The sequence below is a fragment of the Lycorma delicatula genome, chromosome 7 (assembly GCF_047948215.1).
Source record: "Lycorma delicatula isolate Av1 chromosome 7, ASM4794821v1, whole genome shotgun sequence".
NCBI classification, from domain to species: Eukaryota; Metazoa; Arthropoda; class Insecta; order Hemiptera; family Fulgoridae; genus Lycorma; species Lycorma delicatula.
The window spans coordinates 20,365,222-20,387,357 of record NC_134461.1 but is presented as its reverse complement, the minus strand read 5'-3'; the positions used below and the strand labels follow the sequence as shown (position 1 = coordinate 20,387,357).

The following is a 22,136-nucleotide window of genomic DNA, read 5'->3' as shown; positions in this document are numbered from 1 at the left end:
GTTATCTACAGAATTTGTTTCAGATTTAATCCGTTCAGTTACCGGTCCTTTGAAAATATTTTGTTACAATGTATTGTCCGTGAGAAAAAACAAAAACCTATTTCCATATCGTGTGGAGGGAATATCATCCTGAACGGTTGAGAGAAAAAATATATTTTTGAATTAGTGCGCAAGCTATTTTTGTTTAAATAAAGGCTTTATGATCACAGAAAAAAATTTTCGACTGGAGTATTTCTTTTATCAGTTTAATCAATAAAAGTTATTAATTTAAGTTATATGAGAAAAATATTCCATTGATACATACTGAGATAATCGGTATTTTTGATTAGTTTTGTAGGGCATTCAAAGATAAACAAAATTAGAGAATTTTGAACAATATATAGATAGAACTTCAATTTTATGCAAATATAAAATTACAATTAACCAGTCGAAAAGTTTTTTATTTGTTTACATATGCTTTCTTTATTAAAAAGAAAAATGCTACGTAGTATGTATATATGTTTTGTCCATGCAAAAGAGGGACTTGTAATCTATAGAATAGAATGAAATCAGAAAGCTCTGGCTTCAGTAGTATTTTTTAAATTTGTATAATTATTAGAATTGCTTTCTTAAAAAGTAATTGCTGTTCACTGAACCTTGGACGATCACCTGTTTTTCGGTCGGCATAATACTTCCCGTGTGGAAGGTACTAGATACTTTTCTTGCGAACGGCTCTGCCGTTCTGTATGTAATTTGTTTTGCGCCGATTATGGAAACATAGAAGTATTACACTGTAAAAAAGGTAAACGGTATCAAATTTCCATTAAGTTTTAATGTTCTTCTTTTGTGGTTCTACAGCCCGGTATGGGCTTTGGCTTCCCATTAATTTTAACAGTCGAACGTTCCTGTCATGTGCTTTTTCTCCTTCTCCTCGCCTCCATTCTTACCATATCATTAATCCATCCGTCCATCTACCCCTGTTGTGTACTTCTTTCACCTCCTGTCTTTATTTATTTACAGATTTCGAAATTTTTGATACGTCCATTCTTTTAATACGACCTAACCGTTTAATTCTTTGGACGTTAAATAATCTTACATGATCTTACCTCCTATAAATTCATCATTTTTCGAATATACTGATTGACCATTTCTCTCTGTTAACAGAGAATCTATGTTTGCTTTGAGAAATGTTCAGATCTAGTGGTAGTGCATTTAAAAATAAATACACAGTAGATCTGAAAATATCCTGAACTAAATTTCTGTAGTCGATACAAGTAGCGCCATCTCTCGGACAACCAAGGAACTATGTATTAGTACAATGTCGTGACGAGTGTGTGCAAAATTTCATCACGCTTTGTCACTCCTGTCTCGAGTTATATTCGCATATGTTGTGTTCACGTACCTTGTGAACCCGCGACATGGAATAGAGAAGCGCGATAAAATTTGTGTTCGACTTCAAAAATCTTTCGTTGAAACTTATTCTATGATACATCAAGCATTCAGTGATGATCGTACTACAACATACACGTGGTGGAAGCGAGTTAAAAACTGTAGATACTCGTCGGATTACGTCGAACGAAGCGGGAGGTCCTCAGCAGCTGTTCACGAAGAAAATGTTGCGAGAGTGCGCTCACTGCTGCTCGAACATCCCAACCCCGTAGGAAAGACATCCGCCTTGTGACGATTCCGGTCGCCACAACCCCCTCCCCAACCACCGATTCTAGCCCTGATGGGCTTTAACGGGATTCGTCTTTTGCCTTCTAACTTTTTACATCTTACAGTAATAAGCCAGTTTTACAGATTACACAGTATTATCAGTACACAGTGTTATGCCTATCGAGTGATAGAAATTAACTGGATGTGCCTATTTTAGGTTTGTATATATTGTTAAAGTACCGATTTAATTCGTATGCATAGTCTTTCATGGGAAATTATCATTTATACCATGGAAATACTGCATTTCTTTCAATTTGAATTTCGAACATTAGAGCTTAATTCTATATCAAATTTTGGCATGACGTGTAATGCTTTTGTAAATGACTTACTTGAATCTTTTATGCGTAGATGAATTTTTTTAATGTATTTAAGAGCTGTAAAATAATGTTCAATCTTTAATGTATAAATTATTTTTATAATTTTATACATTAATTAATTTTTAATAATCGTTTAATTTTTGTAAAATCATTCGTTTATTTAAAAATCATTACTGATTTTCAAATTATTGTGTATAAATATGCAATATAACCGCACGAGATAGTATTTTAGATTGTTCTGTTTTATGTTTATTGCTAGTTAATCGGATTTCAGTTTATTCTGTAGTTACTGTATTATATAGTATAGTATATATGTCTGTGGCGTGATTTAAATATTGCTTCTAAAGCACATCTCTGTATATAGTATTTTATACGTGGTGCGCGCGCGCGCTTGTATGTGTTAGATAAAATAATCTGGCTGGCAGTTGCTTATTATAGCAGTAAAAGTGATAAAGATTGAGAAATACAAGTCTGAAAATATTTATATAAAATAAAAAAAAACTTTCTGGCAGAAAATTGCTCAGAATTGACTTTTTACGTGATATCTTTGCGTTTACCGTAAAATTGCACCGAGGTTAGCTTATTATCTTGATTTATTTATTTCTTGATTCATGCATTACCCATGAACGGTGATCGTACCTATTCTAACAAAACTTCTCGGTCCGGATAATTTTCCAGAACATTATGAACAAACTAACGAGCGAGTCAAATAGAAACAATTTTCTTTTAAAGTTGTTTTAAACCATTTAGATATCATTATTTTGCATAGAAATAGCAAGATATTATAAACTTAATACAAATTGTAATACTTTTAAATAATGTAGTGCCGGAAATATTTGGAAACTGTTTCATACTAAGAAACTAGAATGCGATTGGACGTTTAAAATCAATTCAAGATTGAATTATCTATAAAAATATTATTTCACAAATAATGTTTAATTTCCGAGTCTTGAATCCAAATTTTATTTTTTAAATATCAAGCAGATCATGGATTACGTGATATTAGCGTAAAGGTTAGCGAGAGAAAAAGTCTGGTGAAATTGGTTTTTGAATAACTGCTTTTAGTTTTCAGATACCAGCAACTACAAAAGAAAAAATTACGTAAAAAACGTCGGAGGGATATGCCACGTAGAAAGTTTCTTATTGTTCATTCGTTAACGTTCTAGTTCTAATTGATGATTGTTTCAATTTCATCGAGTTACTTACCAACATTCTATAAAATTACTGCAAGATTTATACTCGGATTTGATATACCCGCTTTATGCCCGAAATTTTGTCTCCTACCTACTCACAGTACTTCCATCAACAGTTTTATCATTATAAAGTACTTTTAAACGACGATGAATGTCACTGGAGTTCAATTATTTTCCCGTTGTTAAAAATTCATCAATCGCACGTTGTTTCAGACGCGTTGATATAGCAGGCGTACTCGATTCCATAACAATGGTCACCATAACTGTGGTGAAAATGAGAGGGTGTAGGTCAAAATGTTTTGAGTACTAGATCGTGGATACCGGTGTTCTTTGGTGGTTGGGCTTCAATTAACCACACATCTCAGGAACGGTCTACATGAGATTTTATAAGACTACACTTCATTTACATTAATATATATCATCCTCTAAAGTGTAATACCTTGCGGTGGTTCTAGAAATTAACAGAAAAAGAAGAAAGAAGGTCAAACAGTTTTGTAATGTTAGTAGTAGGAGAGCGTAACTACAAGATGACAGCACCTGTCGTTTTGTATGACATTTTGTTCTCCCGTTCGTTGCAGTGGTGCATTACATTTCAGCCGCCTCTCGTGCTTCGATACTGTTGTAAAGTTAAACGACGTACTCCTATAATAGACAAACTGATATTTTTTTTGTTCTAAACTTACGAAAAAATATTTAACTTTATAATAGTGATGTAAAATATGTTTATTTTTGTTTGCTGATACAAAATAACACCGATGTTTTTAAAAATAAAACTGGGTTTATGTGTCGTCAAATTCTACACAAAAATTCTACATCACTTGGCCATATTGTTATAGTACGTACTTCAGAGCCTGACATATGTGCGTCCATATCTATCGTCCAATCATGCCTATTTTTCTAGTATGAAACTTTTTCCAGACTTGTTACATTACATAGACAATAATATATTGTTTTAATAAAACATTGCCTGGTTTCAAAAATTCATTATTAGATATACAAGCGTATTTTTTTAACGTATTCTGACCAAACTCAAATTTTATATCTTATAAATTTGCAATTTATTTAACAGAAGGTTCCTTTAAGAAAAACCTCTTGAATGAGTGTTGTTTATGAGCTATAGACCAATTTTATTAATTAAAGCTAACTGTTTTTACGGTTCAATAAATTTTTTTTTATGAATTCAGCTATTTGGTAACGGCTTAGATAGAGCTATATATATTAACGGATTGAAGAAAAAAGTGTTTTAAAAACGATATCGTCGACCGGGCTGCTGTTATCATAAGATTAAGTGTAAATAGTGTGAGCTTCGTGTAATGTAGTGTTTGTCTTTCAGTACTTTAACGATAGTGAGAGAGATATAGAAAATGGATTTCCAACAGGACGGTTGATCCGATATATCCCGTTACAGTAAACGCACTCGAGCCGAGTTACACGTTGATTTTCAAACTGTTGTGCTGGGAATATAGAGATAACCATCTCTAAAGTAAAGACAGTTTCATTGCAAAAAAGATTTATTCTGAAAGCATTATAAATATTTTTTATTTCTCTTAAATTACATACCTTGTACTACTTCTCTATATAATCGCCACATGAATTAAGACATTTATCGTAGCGATACACCAGCTTTTGTCTATCCTCGTCATATTCTTTTGCCGCCATCCATTTAACCACTGATTAACAGCATTTTTAAGTTCATCGTCACCCGTGAATCGCTTACCGCTCAAAAATTCCTTCAATTTCACAAACAAATTGTGATCAGAAGGAGCTAAGTCCGGACTGTATGATGGGTGATTGTAAATTTCCCATCCAAATCTTCTCGGTAAATAACGTGTCGGACCCGCAACATGTGGACGTGCATTATCGTGCGGCAGGACCACGCCGTCGGTCAGCTGTTCACGTTGTCGATGTTGAATGGCGCGCCGTAACTTACGTAGAGTTTCGCAGAAGGCTTCTGCATTTATAGTCGTTTCACGTGTTATGAAATCAATTAGCAGTTTGCCAAACCGATCCCAAAAGACTGTGGCTTGACCTTTCTCGGTCTGGTAGTCGATTGAGTGGCGTCACTTGACTGCCGTTTTCTCTTTGGCGTGTCACACAAAATTCACGTTTCTTTGCCGGTAATAATCGAATTAAGGAACTTATCACTCTTTTCTATGTAGCGCATCAAAAATTCCAAAGCAGATCCCATTCGAATTTTTTTGTGACGTTCGGTTAAGATGTGCAGCACCCGATGTGCACAAACCTTTTTGGAGCCTAAATGGTCACGAACAATGCGACAGATAAAACAACTCTAGAAACATCAGGAAAAAGAAGGGCCAGGTCGGAAATCGTTGAGCGACAATCTTTTCTGATTTCATAATCGACGCGTTTCAACTTGTCTTCTGTGATTATCGAGGACCTTACCAAACGTTCTTTATATTAATTGTGTTATTTCTAAACCTTTCACACTATTTTCGGACGTTTCTTTCATTCATTACATTATCACCGTTCACAGCAACCAACTGCCTATGAATTTCAGCCGGCTTAACGTTTTGATGATTTAAAATGTGACTTCACGTTCACGTACTTCAGAGTCGGCAGCAATATCGATTTTCTATTCATTTTATAACGTAATAACTCAGACGTAATCAAATGTACTCAATGCGACAAGTTACAGATAACAATGCAGTGTGTACATTCCTAGCGTGACCATGAACGACACAGGTTCGCCAACCTTTAGGAGAGAAATTTCTCACCGGTCTTTACTATTACGAGGTATCCCTCGCATGTCTTCTCGGGTGCCTTTTGTTAAGTCCATACAATGCGTTGCTAATTCGGTTATTTGGGGAAAACATGGTATACTTGAAAAAATTGTTTACCTTTATCGTATACCGGAGAAAATAACGACAGTTGTTGTGGCCGTTATACCTGTCCTGATCGTGAGAATGTAGTAATAAATCGAATATCGTTTGGACCTGCAAGCCGGGATAAGGTATACATCTAAACTTATTAAAAGTCAGGAAAACGTTTGAGTGATATTTTATATTTTTATTTCTAGAATTACGTTTGATATTCGTGTTCTTTTACAAATACCGTTTATTTACCGGTTAGTTGCATACTATCACAGTGTTACCCGGTATTTCCCGTTAATTACTCCCGTCAGTGTAATCGTATGGCGTATGCTGATAGCAGATAACCATAAAAATTAAGCGATTAGATTGATGCGTCGTTGCTCGAAGTTAATATACCACATTGAATTTCCTCATTTCGCGAATGAGACTTGGCTTTTAAAGTTAATAAATAGATTTAAAGTAAGATCCTGAAGCATCAAAGTAGCATGATAACCGTTTCTCCGACCTCATTTTTTTTCTTTTTAAATTCATGATTATTAAGTTTATTTATCTACTTTTTTTTAATTATTTATAAATAGATAGAATATTATACAAAAATTAATTTTTTTTTAAGTTGAAAAAATTAAGGAAACTGTAAAAAAATCAAGTCTTCACGTAATACTATTCATTGGATTTGTTAATTTGAATCATGTGTACTATCTTTGTTTGCATGACAAAAGTTAGTGGTTCGATATAAATATTGAAAATATGTTTTACGTTCTGTTTCTTATATCTGTAATAAATTTGATTAGTTCATCGGAATAAAAATGTCTCTTCTTTTTTTGCCGAGTATTAATATTTTTCGATATTATTTATTTTCCTTATTGATCTCTAGATGTTTGCAATATATTTTATTTGTTCGTGTTTTCCTCCTTTTTTCCCCATTTATTTTAGCTTTACTTTGCACAGATATACGTTATCTGTTGTTTGTTTTTTGCTTCATAAATTTAAAATAATTTATTTGTCTTCTTTTTTATTTGTTTTCAAATACACTAGCTTTAACAATTTAATATATTGAAAGCATCATGTACATGCAATACATTTTCTGATTTTATAATCAATATGTGTCCCGCAAAAGGTTACACGATTTCCGATTCTTTTTCTTGTAAGTCGTATGACCTTATATTCTTTTATGATGTAAATGTATGCATACCTCAAGAACGGAATTAATATATTTTTACATATAATTAAGACTAAATGTTCACGTTAGCAGTATTAAATAAATAATTACAATGATTTTATGTTTTTAAATTTCAAAATAGCAGTCGATTTTATTGATTAAATCGCTCGACATATGGACTCGATCTATAAGTTTAAAATCTAATTTGTTAACAGTTTTATTATAAAAAGATTTATTACTTAACTTATTCGAATATGATTTCACGAGTCGATGTCGATCAATTTTTAACTTATTTTTTAAGGTACAGTAATTATTTTTACCTGACAAACTTTTGTCATTATTAAATGCTTTTTTTCTGTTTATTAAGTAATTAAGAAACTTCCTTTTATCGCTTACGGATAAAATATCTGTCTAAAGTATTCTTTATAAAATTTGTAATTACGCAACTTCTTTTTAATTCCTTGTACGAAGTAATGGAAGTATTGTAATCGCAAAAAATATCGGTTTTTAGATTTCTACGGAAATAACCATTTTGACCATCCCTGAATCCATTTTGACTAGCTTCGGCGTGACGTCTGTACGTACGTAGGTATCTCGCATAAAAAAACGATTAAAGTAGAAAAACGATTAGCGTAGAATGTTGAAATTTTGGATTTAGGACTGTTGTAATATCTAGTTGTACACCTCCCCTTTTGATTGCAATCTACTGGACCAAATTGTTCAAAAGATTTAATCCAGATTTTTTGGATTTTGAATTTTTCTTAATTGCTGTAATAAGAGCCCTCATTGAGAGATTTTCAACGATATATCATAAGCGGTACTTATTTTCTTTGGTTCCAGAATTATAGCCAAATAAAATATGAATTAATGAAATATTTGGATCTTACAAGGGGTAGGCACATCGGTTCAAATCCGACTTCGTTTCCTTTTTTTAACTTTTTTTTGTAATTTAAATATATTCATTTATTTAAAATTATTAACCTATGATTAAAAAAAAAAAGTGAAAAAATCAGAAGTTATGTGAAATAGTTTTATGTACTTTTCATTTCAATTCAGAATTTTTTATAGATGTTGATAAATTATTAATTAATCAATATATTTCATTTAAAAATTTTTTTTTAAATATACATATATGAAGTCGGATTCGAACCGATGTGTGCATGGTTACGGATCTGTTACGTTCCCACATACACCACGTAACTACTTCAGCGACGTGTAACAGAATTAATATATAAACTGATATAAAATGCTGATACGGACACCACAAAAAAAATTGGATGCGTGTGATGTCCACCACAATGCAATTGTGTAACTGTCCAGTTTATTAAAGAATTGCAGGATTGTATTTCATTTCAAATGAAGTGCAGCAAAAAATGTGTATTTGTAATTTAATAAGCGTACAAGGAAGTCATGTGGCGTGTACATCAATTTTTTTTAGTTGGAGCAGTATATTATTAGTCTTGAAAACAAACAGCCGATGCCATAATTGAATACATTTTACTGTATCCTTTTGAAGTCGATCGTACTACCGAGTATAATTATGAAATATTTCATATTGTATTTCCACTAATAAATGTTAATACCTTGCAGTGAAACCGCTCTCAGTTTTAGTATAACTTCTGTGATCTACGGGAATCGGTTTATATTAATCGGCGGTTGGCATTTTATACTTATTTTACATACGTTAATTTCCGGAATGCAACTTAATCAGGTTGTAACGGTCGCATTTAATCGTGTTAACCGGTATTGCATTTTTGTTTCGTGCACTGTACTATTTTAGAGATGATATGATTATACAAGTATAATATGTGAGGGTCGGAATAAGTTTGCTTCTCTTGTATTATAGATTGTAATCGTGATAGAAACTGAGTTCGGTAGTTCTCAGTTACAGCTAAAAGCAATAATAGCACAGAGTCGGTTTCACGATCACGAGTCGGGATTATTGCTTCCACTTTTATTCTTCCTATCTTCAACCGTACATGCATACATTTATCCTTCCTCTTTCTGCCACTCGTTCTCTTTCTCTCTCTCTCTCTCTCTTCCTGCTTTCCTTCTCTTTTTCTTTTTGTTCCAACCCTTACACCGAATATTACCTCCTGTGTTTTGCCTTGGTATACCCCTTTGAATAACGTCTAATACGCTCATCTAATACCTTTCCTCTGTGAAATTTAATTCCACCTATTCTTGATCCTTCTTCCTATTTTCTTTTTCTTATTTTCGCACGTTTACTTTTCCCTATTTACGCCTACGTCGTTCTGTGAAATTGAAAAGGATGTGGTTTGTTTGCGATTCGTTCTTTTATATTTAAAAGTTTGAAGAAATTTGCAATGTTAATAATTTTTATTTTTTTTAAAAATGATTGTTTACGTGTATTATTATTTTTTTTTAATTTACTCTTCTTCCTAAGTATAAATTTATTTATTTTTTTATCAAGAATATTTGTGAGATATTGATTAACGGGAATGCTATACGCTCCTCGTGATAAAATAATATTACAAAAATCTTTCAAAACTTGCATTATACTTTTTAGTCATACGTTAATCAAGTTATTATCATACATTGCGTGAGTTTAATTAGTAGGTTAATTTGAATTTCAAAAGATTATATCGAATATTGAAATTTTTAATATATTTACTATTACACTTTTGTGATATTTAATTGTATTATATCACTATATTGTATATGTTAAATTATTACACCTGCACCCTTAATTTACCCCTCGTACGGGGGGTAAAAGTAAGGGTGGAATATTGTATTGTCAGCCGATCTTTGTAACTGTGCGAAATTTCATCAATAGGCAACGTCAGGAAGTATGTTAAATTATTAAATCTGCACCCTTAACTTACCCCCGTACGAGGGAATGTTTGTAAAAGTAATGGTGGAATATTGAATTTTCACCCGACTTTATAACTCTGCAAAATTTCATGAGTAGGCAATGCCAGGAAGTATGTTAAATTAAGGATGCAAGATTTGAGGAAAAACATGAAGAAAAAACATTGTGAGTTAAAGAAAGCCAAGTAATATAATAATTTATAAGCTCAAACCTCGTGACGTATTTTGAATAATCCTTTAACATAATTTTTTTTGTAGTAGGTTACAAAATTGGAATAACTATAGAATCGGTTTCTGTTTCGTCCGTCGGTATTAATCAGAGTATTTGAAAAAATAATGGAATCGAATCGTGAATTTATTTTTTCAGAAGTAATTTAACGTATGGCTTAATTTGTAACCACCGAACAGGAAACAGCTCCCCAATCGTTCCGCAGGCACCGGATGACAATAATGATGCGCCACATCTAACCCGTAAAACCGAAAATGGGAAGGAATTAAAGAAAACGGATAGGTGAAGTAAAAGGAATATTTATTCTTCGGAGATTGACTTTACGAAATTAATAACTCGCTCTGCGAAAAGCTCAAAGCCATCTACAGGCAGCGGTCGAGTCCCGTCCGTAAATAAACTTACCGAATAGTAAATTACTTAAAGTATTTTTGTACTTTATTTAACACTTCGAGCGATTGATAAACCGAAAGTCTGCGGTTCGATTCCCGGTGTAGACTTGACATTTTTTCCACCAGGAATAATTTTCTTTGTCACCTATCCAAAAGAAAACCTTTTTTAAGAATTACAGCAACAAAAAAATCAATTAATTAAATTTCATAAAATTGATATTTTCAAACCGCGATAAACGTAACAAACACATATCGTTCCAGTTTCCGTAATATTAGAAATATTACTCTTAGCCAAGTTAAAATGCGAGTTTCACAAAATGTATTTCTTTATTAAATCACATTTAATAAAATAGATTTAAAAACGTGTTTTAATCTAAAACTAAAAAGAAAACTTGTGATTTAATCTAGACTCTGAAGATTGGAATATATTTTTAACTTTTTTTTTTTGTTTAATTGTAGTATCAAAATATATTATACTTACATTTTCTTTCTTAGAATTTAATTTGGACTGAATTCAGTATGAATAAATTACGTGAAATGTAGAACAATAAATATTGTAACAACAAATCAAATCAAATTATTTTCTTTTGCAATCAATTTTTGTGTCCTAGTTTTATTATTCCTTAACTTATTTACCCCCGGGGTTTTTTTCTTTTTGAATTACTTTAATTTATATAATTTACTGTAATAAAAAATTAGTTCTTTTTAATTTGATTATAAAATACATTTGTCAATTAATTATGCGATATTTTTCTTTCGTTGAGATTAATTTTATTTTTAGAATTCGTAACAGAGTGATAATTTATTATAAAAGTTTTTACCTTTTTCATAATTTTTTTATTTCTTTAAATAAATTAAAACTAATTTATTTTTCCTATTGACCTGAATTTTTTAAAGTTTAAATATTGATTATTTAAATTTATCATCTTTTTTTACTTTAAATTGAATAAAATATTTTACAATTACGATAAATTATTAAATAAAATTGGTATTGCATTAATTTAACTTGTTGCGTGGTACTTTTTATTAACGTATACATAACGATTGTGGTACTATTTATTGCAGTAACCCTATAATCAAATCATATTAGGAAAAGGAACCGGTCTCCGTTTCGAAATGATTTTATGAATTTCCTTTTTTTCAGCTTAATCTGTTTAGTTCCTTTATATTATATCTGTTACGGTGGCAGGATTTATTGTGCATTTTCCGTAAATTTCTTTAAAAATTTAATTTTTAAAATAATTAATTATAGTTGATTATCACTCATTTTGTTTTGAAAGGTGCGTAGAAAATTACTGTAGCAGTAAAAAAATTTACTATTTCCCTTATGATTTTTTTTTTATAGATTGAGAGAAGGGAATAAATTTTTCTCTTTTTTATTATGTTGCTCTTAGTCGTTTTCAAAATATTACAAAACTAAATTATACAAAAGCAGCTTTTTATGCTGTATCTGATTTTTATATTTTATCATATATATATATATATATATATATATATTATGGAGCAATAGATTCAAAATATGAATATAGGGGCAAAGTTTTCCGATCGGTCAGACCAGGTGGAAAAGGTTCCTAAGCATACCTCAATTAACATACTAGACGTCGAAAAAATTACAAAAAAATATTTGGAAATATTCGGCTGGATCTAGTAAAATGACCCATTCTATATCGACGTAAACTGGTCGTAGTCCCATTTTCCGGTTGTAACTAGTTAAATATTGAATCTATCGAAAAATGTTTCAAACAAATGTAGAACGGAAAACATAAAATAACATTTTCATAAGATCATAAATAAACATGAGAATGATCTGTTACATCAAAAACAATAAAATAACATGTTTTTATCTTAAACAGTTATGTATTTTAAACTTAAAGTTTTTGAAATTTTAAAAACAAATTATGAAATCGAAGGTTAATACTCAATAAAATACATACTTCTGGTATATTTTAATAAAGTACATATAAACATTTATTTTATATGCTATTTTCACTGTTTGGTGCGCACTGACGTATTTTACAAACATTACGCTCACACAACTTAAAATGACATAAACCTGATATTCTAAAAGTAAATATTTTTCCCCGGCTATTGCTATTGTTTAATATTTAATTTCGTAAAATTTCAGGAAATTATGATTGGTTTGTACTTAGTGACCCAAATGTTATGTGTTTTGAATTATAATAATTTTAGAATTACCCATATTAAAAAACGACAATATATTTTGCTACGAAACTTATTACATTCATCATAATCTTATCAGCAATTTTAGGCCTTAGATTAATAGTAGAAGGAAGATTAAAGAAAAACAAACCAACATACTTGGCGTTGATAGACCTAGAAAAGGCATTCGATAACGTAGACTGGAATAAAATGTTCAGCATTTAAAAATAATTAGGGTTCAAATACAGAGATAGAAGAACAATTGCTAACATGTACAGGAACCAAACAGCAACAGTAACAATTGAAGAACATAAAAAAGAAGCCGTAATAAGAAAGGGAGTCCGACAAGGATGTTCCCTATCTCCGTTACTTTTTAATCTTTACATGGAACTAGCAGTTAATGATGTTAAAGAACAATTTAGATTCGGAGTAACAGTACAAGGTGAAAAGATAAAGATGCTACGATTTGCTGATGATATAGTAATTCTAGCCGAGAGTAAAAAGGATTTAGAAGAAACAATGAACGGCATAGATGAAGTCCTACGCAAGAACTATCGCATGAAAATAAACAAGAACAAAACAAAAGTAATGAAATGTAGTAGAAATAACAAAGATGGACCGCTGAATGTGAAAATAGGAGGAGAAAAGATTATGGAGGTAGAAGAATTTTGTTATTTGGGAAGTAAAATTACTAAAGATGGACGAAGCAGGAGCGATATAAAATGCCGAATAGCACAAGCTAAACGAGCCTTCAGTAAGAAATATAATTTGTTTACATCAAAAATTAATTATAAATGTCAGGAAAAGATTTTTGAAAGTGTATGTTTGGAGTGTCGCTTTATATGGAAGTGAAACTTGGACGATCGGAGTATCTGAGAAGAAAAGATTAGAAGCTTTTGAAATGCGGTGCTATAGGAGAATGTTAAAAATCAGACGGGTGGATAAAGTGACAAATGAAGAGGTATTGCGGCAAATGGATGAAGAATGAAGCATTTGGAAAAATATAGTTAAAAGAAGAGACAGACTTATAGGCCATATCTTAAGGCATCCTTAAATAGTCGCTTTGATATTGGAGGGATAGATGTAAGGGAAAAATTGTGTAGGCAGGCCACGTTTGGAATATGTAAAACAAATTGTTAGGGATGTAGGATGTAGAGGGTATACTGAAATGAAACGACTAGCACTAGATAGGGAATCTTGGAGAGCTCCATCAAACCAGTCAAATGATTGAAGACAAAAAAAATAATAATCTTAATAATATATTCGCATAGTTGTTTTTCGATTTTTTGAATTTGGTTTTTATTTGCTGGCCTCTGATGAACAAATTTTAAAATACTACGACCTGACAACATTATACTATAACGTTTTATTCCTAAATTAACCAAAAGTTATTCCTTTAGATATCATTACCGATGACATTTTGATTTTTTGCATTATTAATCTTAGGTCAAAAGTTGTAATAGGTATTTGTTTATCGCACGCGCGTGTTGAAACGCTGCCGCCGGCTACCTTATACCTCTCCGAATAGGCAGTTAATGGATCGCCGGTTCCATTACGGGTAAATTGCGGGAAATTTTTTTAGAACTGCTTATTGCATTAGCTCGTTTATTTTTCAATTTAATTGGAATGTCTCCATAGACGTTTTTGTGGAGAATTTTCCGCTCAACATTTGTGATAAAAATGATTTTTTCTGCAAAATCAGTATTTAACGACCTACTACAAAAATATTGAAAAACATGGTTCTTACATTTTTTTCTTTATAAACAAATGTCGGATTGGTATTGAAGCTCTCGACTTTTACTATGTTAATTGAGACGTGCTTAGGGACTTTTCCAACTGATCTGATCGACAGGAAAATGTTACCCCTACTTTCATTTTGAATCTAATGCTCCTGCTCTAATATTCGTAATATGAATGTATATGTCATGTTTATTATGAATGAAAATAAAAACAACCGCGCAGTAACAGCAAAATCAATCCTTAAACAATCAGTTGATTTCTGTTTGTAATATAATATCGACGACTATCATCATTTCAAAGAATTTCGTTTTGTGTTGAAATACTTCACGTCTATGTATAAAAGCCTAGTAGTTTCATTAGACTGTTGGAGTAATCTGCCGATAGAGTTATCTTTTTATAGCTCCATAATTTAATGTTCCCTGAACATGTAAGTTAGAACATCTATGTTAGAATACCAGAAAATTGTCAAAAACCATTTACAAAACTTTCACGTAAAATGTCGACGTCCAGTTCTATTTTCTCATTCGGCAATTAGATCATCATCAGTAATTAGTGAAGAAATATTGTATATTACAATTTAAATTGAAATTTATAAAAAAAAAAAATGGATTTTTACGACAGCGGGAAGCTCACGCAGACAGTCTTTTATTATTATCAAGGCAAGGTTCATCACGAGTTTGCTCCTCAAGAACAAGCTGCTACTAGAGAATGCTTCATAACTCGAGATGCTGTTCGACACAAAAGATCACAGCTTTGGGAAATTGGCGTTTGGAAAATTCATCATGTCAACGCTTTAGCCCGTGCATTTAAACGTATCCAGAGATTCTTTACTCAACCCATCGGGTTGGTCTAGTGGTTAACGCGTCTTCCCAAATCAGCTGATTTGGAAAGTCGAGAGTTACAGCGTTCAAGTCCTAGTAAAGCCAGTTATTTTTACACGGATTTGAATACTAGATCGTGGATACCGGTGTTCTTTGGTGGTTGGGTTTCAATTAACCACACATCTCAGGAATGGTCGAACTGAGAATGTACAAGACTACACTTCATTTTCACTCATACATATCATCCTCTGAAGTAATACCTGAACGATAATTCCCGGAGGCTAAACCGGAAAAAGAAAAAAGGTAGTAAAGCAGAGACTGTTTTATTATCAAATTGTAAAATATGTTTTCCTTTACCGTAATTTCGGTATCTGGTAAACATAGCTGTCATTCATTCTCTTGGATATCATGTTATTTTTTATTTTTAAATTTATCGCTCTTTAATCTTTTTACAAAATTTAAAAAAAGTATTTTTATAAAGATCAATTTTCTACTAATTTTCTCCATTTATAAAATAATTATTGAAATCAAAGTAGCGGTTGAAAAATTAAATGAAATATAAACGGTTTTGTTAATAATATTTTGAACAATATACAGGATTTTAAAAACTACGTTGTAGGACTTATAAAAAGAAATTAACTAACATTCATGCATTATTAGTAATAAAAAAAAATATATATATATATATACTATCAACAAGGTAGTACAGAATTTGCTAATTTTAGTTAACGAACGTAATATTTAATAAACAGCAATATTAGTAAATTAAATTATTGCGTAATTCTTCAAAATAAATAGAAACCGTAGTATTAGTAGAAGTAATGCAAATTCATGAAAACATGAATAAACTTGCCGATTTTATTGATTTTCAATCAATTTGTCTTTCAATCTGGAAGGTTTTTCTGATAGCTAGTATTTCATCCACAATACCTCTCCTCTTCAAACTCGGCGTTATGTCTAATTCATTCGTTCAGCTAATATCTGATAACTGTATTTAGACTTTCGCAGAACATGCGATCGTTTTTGTATTTCGCATTTATAAGATTTAATTGAATGCAGTAAGGCAAAGCGAGTAATCATACCGGTTTTGAGAAAAAGCTACGACCCATTAAACATACGGTATTGACGTGGAATTTCTCAATATGAGTTAATCACCATGAATAAGATATCTTGTTTTTTTCTTCTTAATTTATGTTGTTTCTAGTTTTTAAGTGAGCGCTATTTTCCTCCTTTTATTCGAGTATGGATTGGATCTTTAGATCCACTATGTTAGAGAAAGTATTCAGGCAACTTCAGACAAAAATGGAATCTATGAACTATGGAAGCATATTTGTCAGAACGTGATTGAAGTGATACTTTCATCACACTTTTTAATCTCTTTAGACCACGAGTAACAAACCCCGGATTATTTTGCGAAGCCCGAATCCCTTACTCTTTCCCGATAACCTGAAATTTTTATAAATATATTTTAAAATGTAATTTTTTAATTGTTAGATATAGATTTTTTTTATTTGTAATATCACATTTTGTTTAATAATGAAAAATGTAATGTCAAAATTAAGCGGACAAAAACAGTTAATTGGGAATTTTGTAGCGGATGAAAAATGCTATGCCTGACCGGGATTCGAACCTGGGGCCTCCGGATGAAAGGCGGAGACGCTACCACTCGCGCCACGGAGGCCGGCATTGAGATAAATTTATTTATAATCCAGGTGACTGGAATTTGATTGCGGCATTCTTCCTTGTAACGAGGGGCTACTTCAATGAATGTGTCACTCTTTTTGATTTTTGGGCGGTGGGGGTTGCCTTAACCGCTTTTAGTAACCTAATTTAATGGAATAATAAGCAGACTGGTAGATTGGTTGTAGCTGGTCTGGCACCGTAGCAGACGATGTAATGGTAACAACAGAAGGGAGATGATAAAATCGCAGGAAAGTGGGCGAGACGTCTCATTAAAGTTCCGATACTTTGGATGAGTCAGTACACGGTAAGATGAATTTTTATCTCGCTCATTTCCTCCCATGATACAGTTGCTTCTGCAATTATCACCACCATATGGGGATGGTTAGCACCCCGTAGTGCTGGTACTACGAAAGAGAGAAAGCGACGACGGGTGCGTACCTTTTTTTTGGCGGGGCCCATTTTGCCCCGGTGCGAGGAGCGCTTTCTTTGCTGTCGTGTGTGAAATGTAAATCTCTCTTGACATTAACCAGGCAATATTAACGAATAAGGAGGCTTGGACTTTGTCTCGACTTATGTCGAACGGGTCCTGAAATGTTTTGTGGAGGGACGCTTAGCGGACATTAGATTTATAGGAAGCTGGTTAGAATAGGAAAACTCCTCATAAATAAGGTAACAGAGAGCACGCTTCGGACTGAAGTAATGCGAAAGCGAACCGGCCCGAGTAAAACTTTGGTAAAAATCCTACATGATCAGGCGATAGCTCCCCGCATGGTGATTTTAGAAGGTTCTTCCTTTCAAAAAAAAAAAAAAAAAAAATTATAATAATTTAATCGCACAATAAACTGAAATCACAATTATTATTTTAAAATTGGATTTTAACTTTGTAATGCATTTAAAAGATTAGTTATTTACAGTATGGTTTGATGTACCATAACGCACAGTCGGTGGTGAGCTGAGTTATTTGCTACAGAACGAGACCACGCATACATAAAATCGCATTTTTGTAGTTAACGAAGCCAAAAAATATTGATGACGGCTGGTATATTAAACTAAATTACAATTACAAAATAATTAAATACTGCATAGTACGTAATACGTACTTTTTTTTAATACTTTTGTGGGCGTTTAAAAAACCGCAAGCTATAGTCCTTTCCTTAATGACTCGATAACCTATACACAATACTTCCTTAATGACTCAATAGATCCTTATAACATTTCGCCACGGAGTTATCCCGTCAGAATTTTCGGTCGATTTAAAATATTAACTGAATCAATCCAGAATATATTCGTTTTTAGATAGTATGCAGATTTTCGGTTGGTTTTATGCAGTTTTAATCTGTAATGATATTTGTTCTTAAACAAAAGATTTTGTCGTAATGAGAATGAAACGTCAGTCGTAATTTATCAATTGATATTGTATTTATGGTTGCAATGTTGTACTAAAATTGTAACGGTAATAATAATCTTTTGCTTAAAACCTATTTTTTTCATCAAACTTTTGGGGACTCATTATTATTTAATTCATGTTGAATCTGGTTAAATTTAAAGTAAAGTACGTATTCAATTTTTTATGAAGAAAACAAAATATTTATACATTATGTTGAATTTTTTACACGTATTTTTCTTGTATTAAATATAATAGTACATAGCAGTAGCGTTCATGTGATTGATTAACGCCGGCTAGTAGCTGCTGATGTGTACGGAACGGTAGGGTGGGGGATTGTAGCACTGTTCCGCCCTCCGCCCACCCTTTCACTTACAGCACTTCACAGTCCTCCAAACTGAAACCCAACTTAATTACATTCACTAGTGTTCACTCTATTTGCTCGGTCGCTTCATGCAGCTTTACTATTTCTCTCATCAGTTCACGTACAGAAACGTAGCACCAACCTGTCTCGTCTCTTTACAACACAGTTATATTAAATTACTTATATAGTTCGACGTATATATAAATACAATGTTATTAATTTAAACTAGAACGTAGAATTCTTGTTTAGTCTTAATTAAACGTAATTAATTCAGCCTTGTACAATTCTCTCAATTTTCTTGTAAAAAAAAAAAAAGTTGATTTATTTTAATGTCGACTGAATTTAATTTTTTAGAATTGATGTCATTTTTTAGCGACCTCTTCTACATAGTAGGATTTACAAAAGGGATTCGGTGGTGAAAAAGACGATATCCCCCCTCGGAAGGATTGGACTGCACGATTCGAACTACTACACCCGGCTTAAGGCCCTCTGTAACCGATAGGCGTTTATTCTTCCCGTAATATTTGAGATATCGGGGCGGTTTTCTCCGGGTGGGAACAGCACGTGACGATTTTCTGGCAGTCGGTTTAAAATTATTTGGTTATAAAAATTCAAAGGCAAAATCCGTGAACAAATGCGATTTCATTTACATTTCTCGGAACGTGTGATGCTAGGAAGTATCCGAAGAGTTGTAAACCGTACAGGCCGATTCTCTTTGGAGGTTAGAACCGTAGTTTTGTCTTCAAATATTTTTAATGGAAGATATAAGGGACTGTCGGGCAATAAATTAAACTTCCTTTCATCAGTCTTGCGATCTTATTTTGACTTGTTGCACTCTATTTCACTGATATGGAATTTCCTTTTAGTCGGATTTTTGTGAACCGATGAACAGTTTTTCTTAATAATACCCGATTACTGCAGGGTTCCACAAGTTTCAATCCTACGGCTAATATGTACGTGTATAACTTCTGAATCGGCGGTATTCCGATCTCTTGTTACTTTAACTTGTATTGCAGTCGATGCAATAATAATTTCCATAAAAAAATAACCTCGTTGATTCGATACAAATAGTCCAAGCACATCTTAATATAATAAATACCAGGCTCATTAATCGGAAAATAAGAAATAGATTTCACCGACTCGACGATAATTACTTTCTCTCTGAGGCCTATAATTTGCCCGTTAGTAGTTATCAAAATAGCTTTTTGTTGACTTCCACCTAATCCGTTCGTTATTTAGGTCAAATTTTAAACAGAAATTCTTAATTTGGAAAAACACGTAATAGATGTTCGATAGCTCGCCTTAGCTAATTCCTTTGTTAGATTTTGATAGGGTCGCAAATCGATACTTCTTTCACACTTACCGCACATAAATCGTTTACGGACGTCCGCCGGGTCGGTATTTGGTAATTGTGTATCTAACAAAGACATTTTACAAAGATACCGATCATTGAGTTTTGAATTATTGAGAACGCACTCTTTTACGTCACTAACTGAATAGTACACAAAGATATAAAATTTTCAACCTTAATATACTATAGTAAACAAAACTACCCAAAAATCTACAATAAAACTATTATAACCTTCGCAAACGAGCTCTATGTGTAGATTTATTACTGAAAAATAATTCAAACGTAATTAGAATTTATTAATTTGGACCTTCTTCGTTTGGCTTAACATGTTACACATATTTTTCTGATAAACTTGAAAAGCTCGAACTTTTTTTCTCCCATACCTAAGAGGGTTGACCAGCTAATGCATTGCACACCCTCAGAGGTTGCCTTTGCCTCTAACCTACCGAGACCTCCGCGGGGGTCGTTCACCCAGTAGGCCGTGACTGAGTCTTTTATATGCCTGCCTCTAACCAATTTAAATTTAAGTTAACCGGTTTAAGTTGGAGCTTCAAAGCTCGAACTTAAAATACTTCGACCGCAATAAACATTTTCGTTAATCCTAAATCTAAAAATTTAAATAGGTTCTAAAATCTAAGTTTCACATATATTAGTCAATAATTGTTGATAAAAATATCCTATCTCGTTTCAAAATTTTCAAATTTCATTTCTACTCGATCGATTTTGAATTATGTTGTAACCGATTCATTCAGTTTATTTTTTTGCTATTGTTGCTTTATAAGATTCAGTTGTAGAAATGTAACTAACCGAAATTTAACCAAAAAAAAAAAAAAGGGTCGGGCTTATAATTCATAACCATCCTATCTATATGAGCCTAAACGAACCCCGCATTTTTATATTCTTCTGTTTTGGAGTTTTTTGGACGCCCAGATCTGGGCTTATTCGTTACAGTTATTCGAATTCGCCTCCCCAGTTGTACAATAACTAACGGAAAGAGGGTTTTTGAATTTAAAATATTCATCCCGCTTATTAATAACAGCATCAATACCAGTTTTTTGATAAGTATTTTTATAAAGAATTATTCGACCTTTTTCGATCAATATCGTGTCTGATAAAATCATATTTATTCGATTAAATAAATATTTAAAACATTGTTAAATAAATAAATTATCAATTAATATAATCCACCTTACCAGCACATTGATACGTTCTCTAGACCTTTCGGCTTACTTGGAAGCCATCATCAGGAATTAAAATTTACGCATTAAAGTTAAAGTTTAAAAATCGTAGTTAAATTGTAAAAACGGTATACTCGAGTACGTAGGACCGGGACAGTCATGACTTTTTAAACTTTGACTTTAATGCATTTATTTTAACTGCTCATAATGGCTTCCAAGTAGCCAAAAGATCTAGAGAACGTATCAATGTGCTGCTAAGGTGGATTATATTAATTGTTAATTTATTTATTTAACGTATCAGCGATACCGTGTTTGAGAAATTAACATTGTTTATTTTAATAATTATTTATTATGAGATTTATTTATTAATACTAATAAAATAATTTTTATAGTATCCACTACCCATTAAGAGACGTATGACCTGGGTAATACAAATTATAAAAACAGAAATTATTGTGCAACTTAAATTATGTTATGTTTGTTAATATTATCAAATTAAATTGGCTTATTTTACTTTTGGTCAGTTAAGCTTTGCGCCATTCTGCATCTGCGGTAGATGGTGAGGAAATGAATAATCTTTTCTATTAAAACATATGTTTAATCCGCGTCATGTATGTTTTGAATCTATATAAAAAAAATCTTTGCAGCGCAAGGGCGGATTAGTAAAAACTATTATTAACAGTTAAATATGTTTTATTGAAGTTTGAATTTCTAAATTGAATTTTTGTTTCTTCTTTAGGTTCCTTAATAGTTAAAAATAGTTAAGCATTCTGAAGAGATGACGTAAGAAATGTGTTTGTTGATTTAAAA

At 32.1% G+C, this 22,136-nt stretch overlaps 1 protein-coding gene across 8 annotated transcripts in view; it reads left to right on the top strand.

Annotated features, from left to right (window-relative positions):
* The window catches only part of LOC142328124 (EEIG family member 2), a 528,939-nt gene that overhangs the window by 224,080 nt on the left and 282,723 nt on the right, over nucleotides 1-22,136 (top strand). The window lies entirely within an intron of this gene.